Consider the following 11,088-nt stretch of genomic DNA (forward strand, 5'->3'; position numbering starts at 1 on the left):
AACATTCTTTAAATGGTTGGAATCTCAAATGAAGCATGAATAAGGGGCAGTCTAACACCTTTGCAGTTGGACAAATCTGAACCAGCCAGACTATGGGTACTTGGCTTTTCAGATGTAAGAAATCAGTAATTTCATTTGTCAGAACCTACAGTAGGCTTTGAATGTTTTTCTTATTCCTTGACTAAAATAATAAATCAAAGAAATTAATGGTGTCATATGCAAATGGAGATACTATGAGTTCAAAACAGAAGGAATACAGCTTAAGGCCTGGCTCTCTGAAATCGTAACCTTTTAAATGTAAGAAAAAAAAAGAAAAAAAAGGACTGATATGATTAATTTTGCTACCAGTTCCAGCAAAACGTGGACATAATAAATTACAGCAAAGACAGAACTACAATTCTTATATCTGGATATTCATCCACTGCTGCAGGCAGCAGCACTGCAAACTGCGCCCATAAGACTCACTCTTCTAGTGGATTGAGTGTCATTTGTAAAGCCTTCAAAGTTTCAAAACATGCTGTTCTGAAGTCCACAGCCTTTTGAATCAATGGTTTGTGGAAATAATTCACCAACACACACAATGGCTCAAGCACTATGGTATATAACAGTGTACTGGCTGTATCAATCATAGCCTTAGTGTTGAGGACGCTGTGAGTTTAATACAAATTGCTTGCCAAAGGAGAACATTACCTGGAAAGAAGAGATGTGGTAGCCTGTTAGCCCACTGTTTTCTGCGATGCCATGTTCCCCCGTTCCCTGCCCTAGCCTTGGCCACTCCCTCAGACTCTCCCTATTTGCTCCTGTACCCCAACCCCGCCCAAGGCCCGCCCCTGGGCCCCTGACAAAACCACCCCGCAGCCAGACCACGCGGTCTCTCCTGCCTCCAAGGGCCCCGGGACGAGATGTGAATAAAGCCATGTCACCACCCTCATGGGAGACCCTTCTCTACCTCTTTTATCACCACTGCCCTGTAACGCTGCTGGCTGCCGGAGCCAGATGGCGGGGCTGTCCGCAATGGACTCCGGGATGCGACTGATGGCATGGCCCCAGGAAACCCCCGCTGTGCTCTCAGGGAGCTGCGGCCTGCTAGGCAGAGTCCAGCGGGTACAACAAAGAGAGGTTACTTAAAGTTTTTCTTCCAGATCAATGAATGCCTTACTTTTGAAGGTTGTGCCACCAAGTTGTTCACATGTGCAGGGCTATAAAATGCTCTACCACTGGAGCTCAAGAGATATTAAAAAAGTAACAGGCAGAATCCTAGCTGAAGAAGTATTTTATCTTTGTAGACATGAGGTAAACTAAGTTTCACATTTTCCTCAAATCAGTTTCTGCTCCTGATGGAATAAGTAGATGAAAAACACATCATGCCGTTCAAAAGATGGCTGTCAAAGATTCTTACTTTTCTTCAAATATAAATTGATTAAAAAAAACGAACACAATAGCTTATGTTTTTGTGGTTAATTTTTTTAACTCAAACAATGATGAAAACCTTGAACAACCAATTCAGCATTTATACCTGTTTCATTTATGGGCAGTCTGCTAGAACTAGAACTGTTAACTAGAAAAGGTATTTATTTCTCCCTATAGCTCCAACTTACCCTATTTACAGTCTGATAATCTGGTTTAAAATAGCTAGTTTATAGATTTATAGAAGTCATATGTGGTCAAACAAAGAACACACCCTTGAAAATATATATTGGAAGTATTGTCTCAAAATAATAAGTTAAGTTTATTTACCTAAAATCTGTCTCCCACATGCAAAGTATCAAGAGTCATCTGAAACTTAAAGATCCATAATAAAGTTCTGAACAAGAAAAATAAAGGCTATGAACATACTCTTACAACCACTCTATAATTATCAACAAGGCTTTCTTTATGAAACTCCTGTTTCTCTTAGTTGCTGCTTTAGTTAAATCCACAGAGGACCACAGAAAGGGAAACATCTCAGTTCCTGTGTAAAATACAATCTTTTCCCTCAATGGCAAGAGGAAAATCATGCTGCATAAGAATTCTTTAATATATTTGCCTTTAGAGTTTATTGACTTTACTTCTACTGGTATTCTATCATATACGAATAACATTTAGTTACCAAAACTGAATCCTTGCTGACTTAAAAACCCATCTATTCAACAACAGTTTTGAATGAGTTGTATTAATTTAAGCAGTACAAAGCTAGCGACAGAGAGCACTAGGTCAGCTAACCATATTTTAAAGGTTTTCTTTCTTAAAAAGGGGTAAAAAAATCAAGCCTAAAAATGTGCACCATAAATTAGGATTCAGTGACTGAAAGGTGGAGCAAACATCCCTCTGGTATAATAAATCAAGTTAGTACTTGAATTTGTATCATCTTAGAACATCTTTCAACTTTATTTATTAGGTAGCTGAATGATTTTATCTTATCCATGTGTAGTCATCTAGTTCTGCCTGTATCAAGCTGTTCCAGACAGCATCTCTCAGAGCAGTAGCCTGTACTATGTTGGAAAGAAGCTACCATTGATGAATATGGTTTTGATTTTGGAAAAGTGAGCTGTCTGTCTTTATCATGGATTAAGGTATCATTCAAAGGTACACAATACACTTGGCTCGGAGTGGGCCAAGGTAGTCTCCATCTCCAGCAGCCCTCCAGCCAGGCTTCCCATCTGGTTCTCATAAGGCTCCTCATCTACATTTCATCCTGCAAGCTGAAGAGACGATGCTAGATTAAAAGCAGGCCCAGCAATGATAGGTTTCAGAAGTTGGGGCAGGTATTCTAATTATGTAACACATGTAGTCATTTCTGGTACATAAATTGGCTTCTTACTGGTACATATTTGATTGGTACCAGTTTCTCCAAGAACAGGCATGCTAAGGTAAATGACATCAACCTGCACCAACCCATAAGGAAAATTTCTGTTTGTTTTGCCTCTTTAGTCCACTTCTAACCATATTTTAATTAAATACTAGAAGACTAGTAAATACAACCTGCTTAAACCCTTGCAGCCACAAAGATGTCATTTCCCTGGGCTGGAGATGCTACAAGAGGACTCACATTTTCTCAATTCCATCTTGTCACTCCATTTTCAACACCACAGCCTCCACTTTGCAACAAAGTTCACCCTGGCACAGATCCTCAAGCTCCCACAAAGTCCCCCGGAGCTCAGGGGGATTCAAGGGCTGTAAGCTTCCTAACAGGCAGATCCTATTGCAGCACTGGGGACAATTGTACCAGAAAAATGTGATTTAGAGTTGCCATAGGTACTATTTCAAGAGCAGCATACAAAGCCATGTAGTAAGCATTACACTTGCTCAGCGACATCCTTCTGTGTATTGGTTGAAGTTACTTCCATTGTTTTTGAAATAAAAATGATTTATTTAGGCCCATGTTCAGGAATGCATTCAAGTATAATTTTAAATATAATAAGCTAGAAATAGAATAAAATAAATCATCTAAAGTACATTGAAATATCTGGCATGGAATTTTTCTGAACCCTTTTTAGTAAATTTCTGACATAGTTAAAACAGAGTAGAATTAATGAACATCCTAATGCAAGGAATCACATGGTTTACCTAGTAAATAAAAGGTAAATAGCCTCTCTCAGTTGAATACTGACACTTTTAAAACACAACCTCTCGAAAATCAAAACAAAGTCAATTTGCTGAAAGTGGTGCAAGCCAGAGGTGACTGTGGATATTATTTCTCTACTCTAATGGAAAAAGCATCAACCCTTCACGTATTTCCCGGATAATTGGGCTTATTGAGCAAAACACTGTATTTCTATTGGTTTTTCTGTAACACAAACCAACACCTAGTGTTAGTGTCATGTCAGGATCTGGTCAGAGGAACAGATATATTTGCACCAAGTATCAGCTCTGGTGTATACCACTGCAGGCCAACCTATTTTAAGCCTATTGATCAGCTCCATTACTTTTTTTCCCACCCAGCCCATGAACAGACAGTGAACTAGCAAACTGCTTTGATATACAGTAGACTTGAAAACTCCCCAAAAGTTACCTCCATCTAATAGAGAGATTTTAACAGATTTATTGAATTTCTCGCTCTTACTTAAGCCATTGTGCCAATAAACAGAATACCTTCATGCTTGGTATGAATCTCACATTTCTCCTGAACTGCACTGGAATCCTGAACTTCCACCTGTCTGACATGAAAGGAGCATTTCACAGAATTTACTGTTTAATGGAATTTACTCTACTGGATTCCTTCTTTTTCCTCTTATCCCACAGGAGGTTAAGGCCTCAAGACAGTTGAAAAAGTTCAGCAAGGGATAGCATTATACACGCTCTGTGTGCATTGTAGCCCTATATTTAAGAACACATTTAGTTACAATTTATTTCCATGGCCTGCTTTCTTTTTCAGCAGCCTGTGTGAATTCTTTTAGGATGACATTAAATCAGTCAGCTGCACCCCTTGTGTTGGATTCAATATAGAGCAGACCAAAGAACACATAAGCCCAATGCCACTCTGTCTCTTAAGAATTACATGCTTGCTTGAAGTAAATTATGGTGTATTATAATACAAAAACTGTCATGAGTTATTTGTGGCTAAACACCAAAACAAAGTAATATGTGGCAACATCTGATACTCAATTGACTTAAAGGTATTTGCTCCAAGGAATTAGTTACTAACCAAAATTATTGCCATTAACTTGTTCTGTAACAAAACTTTGCAGGAAAGAAAATAAAAGCGAAGGCACTGTATGTGGCCACAAAAAGCCCCATCCTTAAGCTAACACTCAGCTACATGTTGGGCCAGCCCTCTCAGCCTCATTCCCTCCACCTAAACTGAATAAACCTTTTTACTTTTAACTTGGTCCTCCCTATCCAGGCTCCAGCTCTGTGTTGATCTGTTCCTGTGCTCAGTGCCACAAGCCAACTCTGCACACCCAGTGTTCCTCATGCACTCCAAACTGCTCTCATTACTTTTCATTTCCCCAATTTTGTTTCCCCAAGCCCTCTGGAGCCATCCTGACCAGAGTCTCTGGATGCTATCACAAGGCAAATAATCTGAGGTGTAAAAGACTCCATTCTGAAAGTGAAAGAAAGTGGACTCTTGAAAAGAATGTGAACCTTTCTAGAATAAATACATTTCAAATATTATTCAAATAACTTGCTTTCATCTCTCTTTTTATTTCTTTAAAGTTAATTGGAAAGAAAGAAGGAAAGAAGTCACCAGGACACACATTCCAGGAGTCTCCTTGGTATAAATCAGGCAACACACGCACTGCACACCAGTAACAATGAAATGACCCCTCAAAATACTGCATTTCTTGCCAAGCATAACTTCTTTGAAGACTTTAAACTTCACCACTGGCCAAAATTTGTGAGTTCAAAGTCCTTCTTTTCCTAGTTCAACTTGGGGCACAGTTCAGAGAAAGGAAAAAAGGGCTAAAGCAATTCATCTCACTTGATGTTTTCAATAGAAAAGCAGGTCCAACAGTTAAGAGAGAGATGCTCTTGGCCTCTAAACACCCAAATGCTCCTTTGGGACTAAAATTATCAGACTCCTGTCATTAGGAATTTGGGCACATCCCTGTCCCAGCAGTTCTGTGGAAACTACTCACACTTGCTGTGCTTGGCCCACTCACTTCCAGACAAGACCCAGACCTGGGGTCCTCAACAAGCCAGAGCATGAACTAGAGGACAGGGGAGCAATGTCAGAACTGGCTCGTGGTGGACCCCATTTGGGTAGTACTGCAACAGTACATCAACACCAGAAATCAGAATCACAGAACTTACAGTTTAATTTAATAATTAACAGAAGGCAAATACCACAGAGTCTTGCTCCTTGAGTCTTCAAGTTTACAACTTTGTTACTGTGGCTCCTGCACACTTGATAGATTGGATGCTAATGGGCCACAGGAAACCAAAACAGATGACTAACTTTAGCCGGTAAGTGTAAGCACCAGGGAAAGCAAAAACAGGCTGCTTTTCGCTCCTCCCATGTTATCCAGCTATTCAGAATAAACACAAACACTGAGAAGACTATTCATAATTTGTACTTAAATAGAATCTTCTATTAGTGGGTATCACCGCAGTTTATGGCTGTTAAGTACTTGGTACTAACAGGATAAATGTCTGACATTCATCTGCAGGAAAAAAAACACATGAAAGAACATGAGACAGTCAAACTGCACAGATGTATTGCACACACCACTGTGGGTGTCACTGAAAATGTGGAAAACCTTTAGAAGGGAAAGTGAAATAGCTGAAATATAAAATCCTTTATGTCATAAGACTTCAGAAAATAGTTCTTCCCATATGTTTTTCCTTCCACTGTTTTCTGTTAGGGGGGAAAAAAATCCTCTCTTTCCACAGTCTCCCTCTTCAAGAGAAAATGAGTGTCTGATTCCACTGAGAACAGTTGTGTCATGAAACTGATTCCAATTATTTGAGGAGAGAAAAATCACAACTGTTTTTCTACCTCTTCTCTTCACAGAACTCAAGTTGCTTTGGGCAATTATTAACAAAATAACCACACAACGTGAAACACTTTTAAAATATCAAAATAGGTCAAACAACCCTGTCACTCTATCCACATTGAGCACACCAAACCTTTACAAATGCAAATGCATCTGTGACTGTATTTAGAAAAAAAAAAAATTACCACTGTACCAAACAACAGAAAATGGTTTTGCACATAAAGTAAGGCTCACATCTGATCTGTACTGGGACAATTATAAGAGATGTGTACCAAGAAAATAGAATTAAAGCCTTACACTGAATGCCTGTTTTGTAGAGCTTCCAGCAGATACCCCTTCACATCAGTCTCCCAGTGCAGTTCACAAAATAAGCTGCTGCCATCTTATGGAAGAGAACTTGAAAAGCACTTAGTGCAAAACCAGTTCTGCTCTTCCTCCTTTCCTGCATTTCTTCACCTTACTTGGTTTACCCTGTGATAAATAACTTTGTTTTTTTTTAAGAATTTCCTTGCCTTGCAAAAATCTGCCTGTTGTGATGAGGTATTCTTTGGGGAAGTAACTTTCACCTCTGATTTTACAATAACTTTCACAGCATCCAGGAAGTCAAATGGAGTAGTTTTCCAAGAAATGGAACAAAGCAGCCAGGCTGTTAATCCTGACACTGCCTCAGACAGAGGTTTCTTGTAAGATAAAACAAAAGCCAGCTGGAGCCATTCAGCCACTACAGGAGAGAGTCATCAATTTTGCCCAGTTTTAAGGCAGTCATTTAGTGTGCTCCATCTCTGGACTTCTCTACATGGCCAGCTTGAACCAGTTTAACAAAATGTGTGACTTTTAAAATGCTAAAATAAATGAAAATAAGCCAGTTTAAGCCTGAAGCCAGCACAGAGGTTCAATTTCTCCATCTGTAAGTCACAAAGAACTGCATTTGCAGAACACCAGAGAGAGTTGCTGAGAGATTTTGCTTTTGTTCTGAAAGGGAAATCCTTCCACAAGTTTCCATGTTATGCTTTATAGGAAAGCAAGTTTTCAGGTAAGGACTGCCTGTGAAAGGAGTGCTCAGCAAGGCCAAGATACTGTGTTTGTGTGAACACAGGACTCCTGCAAGTTCAGCACTCTTATCATGACCTAGGACACAATATTCGGCTTGAACATCTAAATCATTAGATTCCAAAAATTATAAACATTTTTTGAAGGAGTATGACCAGTACGAGAGGAGCCAAGTGTCCTCCTCATCTCTCTCACAGCAGCTAACACTGACACTCTACCAGCAAGCCTGAGCTTCTCCAGCCCTTCTGGGGCTTGCACCAAGCCATAAAATACAGTCACTGGTCAAACACTCTTCATTTTATCTGACCTGAGCTCTTCTTTTTCCTCTTCCTCCTCATGAAATAGTTTTCAACTCCCTAGTAACCAAGGAAGATGTTAAAAAAGTCCTACTGGGAATGAACAGCTACAACGTAATACCCTTACATTATTAAGCTATACTAGCTAGATTTGGGTATTATGCAACCAAGGCTCCTACAACATAACAGCCATAATCCCTATTTCCCCATATGCACCTAAATGAAGTTTATATAGAGCACCAGTGAACTATTACAGGAAAGCTACAACTACCAAACTGGGAGGAAATAAGTGGTTGGGATCAAGGACATTAAGTGGGAACTCAGTTATGTTAGTTCAAGCTGCAGGTTTCTGTGTCCTTGTAAGATTTCACAGAAGTAATTTGTGCCCGAATACTCAAATGGAGTTTGTCACCTAAATGCTTCCCCAACAATCAAGACCCATCTTGCAGTGCCTCTGCAAGCCTCTCTCTGCACACTGCAGAGGACTAATGATTATGGAGAACTCAAGCCTTGGAGAGGGCCAACTGAAGGTGCCCAAGATAAGTATCCTCTTTCTCTTGTATCAGCTTGGCAAGTCTCGTTTAGCAGCATTTCTCAGTTATGTCTGAAAAGATCATACAATGTTCACATTGGCCTTTAAATAAAAATTCCAGCACTTTCATGGCCCCTTATTAACTGAGAGATATAAAATTTCAATAAGGAAGGAGACTGTGGTTTCAAGGGTCCACTTAGTCTCTAATCAGAGCATAAAAGATTGTTTTAAACATACATATATATAACACATTGCCTTTTTTTTTTACGTTTTCTTATACTTTTTAACTTTCCTAACAGATTCCTCCAAACACCTTCATTTAAAATAGTCTTCTATAGTGCCCAGTGTTTTCTTTGGCAAATTTGGAGAGCTGTGTTTTGGGATAAAAGTAAATTGCACCATAAGATAAAAACAGATTAGGAGACTTGACAGGACTTGACAGAAATCTGTTGTGCACAGGCAAAGGGAGTGTTTTTCAATAGGTCATTTAAAAGATAAAAGTTCTGGAGGAAAGAGTTCTGCTCAGTAGCAAACTCATCTAACCCTTGCAAAAGCCTACAGGAGAGGCTGCAAGGGAGGCAGAAGTTAGAGAGCACAAGAGCGCACACAAACTCTCACATCTGAAAGTTATTTTACACATTATTAGGTATCACTTTTCATGCAGTGCACACATGCACTTGAGCAATGGTGTAGTCCAGAAGAGAGACCTTTATGTCCATCTGACTTGCAAGCAGTTGAGGGGTGGGGGAGGCAAAAAGGAGCAGATTCTCTCTAACATTAAACGTCCCAACCCAGGTCCATACAGCCCAGCTACCCTCCAAATCAAGCTTAGGATGAAACCTGGATCTCTACCCGTGTCTTATACAAGGAATCCTGGCAGGTAACCCAGTGTACATGGCAGACAGCAGTCAAGTACCACCCCTTTAGCTCCTGAGGGGAGCAGCTGGAGGAGTAAGATCCCAGTGCACACTATGGGACAAACCTGCCCCACAGCTTAGAGGCACATGGTGTAGACTCCTTTACAGTACAGCTTAAAATACCCGAGGACAGGAAAGGAAGAAGCTCGCTGTCATACTCCCCGCTAGGAAAGGTTATATCTACTGCTGCTACTGAGAGTACGTTTTTCTCCACCTAATAATTCCTATCTCTCAAAAAGAAAGTTGCTCTAATTCCTTCTACAGTTTATACATCTTCATATGCTTGTGCAGCTCAGTGACAAGAAGAACTTCACCAACAATGCTCTCAGCAGCACTTCAAAGCACAGCCCTGCAGAGGTTAAGCTTCCTAACTTTATAAAGCAGTTCAACCATTTTCAAGCCAACATTTTGCTGTATTTCCTTCACCAAATGAACAACAACAAAAAGGCTGGAATACTGAAACAGTTTTGTTCTGGCAGAAAACTAGACAAACCAGGTACAGATTCACTAGCTGAACAGAACTCAGCTCCTGTCATGTATCTCAGTAGTTCATATCCTTTTGTTACCAATACAAAAGGGCACACAGAGCAGGAGGCTCCACCTTTTCCTGGCTGATGACTGACAGTAAAAAAATACATATACCCAACTAGCATTGATGACATCTTGTTTCTTTGAGGTATGAAGCTTAAAAATGCGAGTTTCACCATTAAATCTTTCCTGTTCATTAAGATCTGCCCAACAGCTCTCTCACCTCTAACACCCAATTCCCAGCTGCTGAGAATTCTCCCATCAGTAAGCCTGATGTCTTGTAATCCATGTTCTGAAGCATACCTGTGTTTTGCTTTAATTGCATTAACGTACAATTAACAAGTCACATGGGTTTTCAGACTTCTTATAGCTAAAATTTCCAGAAGCACAAAAAGCACAGGTTAACTGAGAACTGCTAGCATATGGCCTAGCATGACACGACCTCAAGACCTCCTCTCCTGAGAGGTAAGCAGTGAGGAACAGCTACTTCAAATCAAAAGAATCTCATCTTCCACTCCCCACAGGAGGTAACAGCATTTCTTCCCTCTGTATTCTGACACAATAGCACACCAGGTTTGCTGCAGCAGCGTGCCTGCAGTACCACTCTGTTGCTATTCAGCACACACAGGCACCACCAGCAGCACTTACCAAACACAGTCAGGAACTCAGCTCCTCTGGGAAGCACAACACATCAGTCTCTGTGGCGCAATCGGAGAGCGCGTTCGGCTGTTAACTGAAAGGTTGGTGGTTCGAGCCCACCCAGGGACGGAGGAGATCCCTTTTAAGGGCCAAAAAGAACCTTGTGAAGCCCAGTAAGGGGAAGTGCCAAGTTCTGCCCCAGGGAAGGAACAACCACAGGCACCAGTAGATGCTGCGGCTGCCCCACCGGACAGCAGCTTCACAGAAATGGACCTGTCTGGGGAAAGCTCAACTCCAGCTCAACTGTTCAGAGAATATTCTGAGTTGGAAGGGACCCAAAAGATTCATCAAAATCCAACTCCTGCCTTGCACAGGACAGCCCCAAGAGTCACACCAAGTGCCTGAAAGTATTGTCCAAACACTTCTTGAACTCTGTCAAGCTTGGTGCTGTGATCACTTCCCTGGAGAGCCTGTTCCAGGGCCCAACCACCCTCTAGGTGAAGAACCTTTTTCTAAAATCCAACCTAAGCCTCCCCTGACAACTTTATACCAGTCCCTCAAGTTACCTCCATCTTGCTTCCATAAGCATCCTTACTCCTGTTCTTCTGGAGGACACCTGCCCACAGGCTTAGCATGCATCTATCCATCCATCCATCCATCCATCCGTCTATCTATCTATCTATCTTCTCATACCTAACCTGAACTAAGAT

The 11,088-nt window shown here is 40.8% G+C and overlaps 1 non-coding gene across 1 annotated transcript; it reads left to right on the forward strand.

Annotated features, from left to right (window-relative positions):
* Positions 1 to 10,433: 10,433 nt before the first annotated feature.
* Positions 10,434 to 10,507, forward strand: TRNAN-GUU (transfer RNA asparagine (anticodon GUU)). The gene has a single exon. It is a non-coding gene; the product is annotated as a tRNA-Asn (tRNA).
* The last annotated feature ends 581 nt before the right edge of the window (positions 10,508 to 11,088 follow it).

Source organism: Aphelocoma coerulescens, chromosome 2 (genome assembly GCF_041296385.1).
Source record: "Aphelocoma coerulescens isolate FSJ_1873_10779 chromosome 2, UR_Acoe_1.0, whole genome shotgun sequence".
Classification (NCBI taxonomy): domain Eukaryota; kingdom Metazoa; phylum Chordata; class Aves; order Passeriformes; family Corvidae; genus Aphelocoma; species Aphelocoma coerulescens.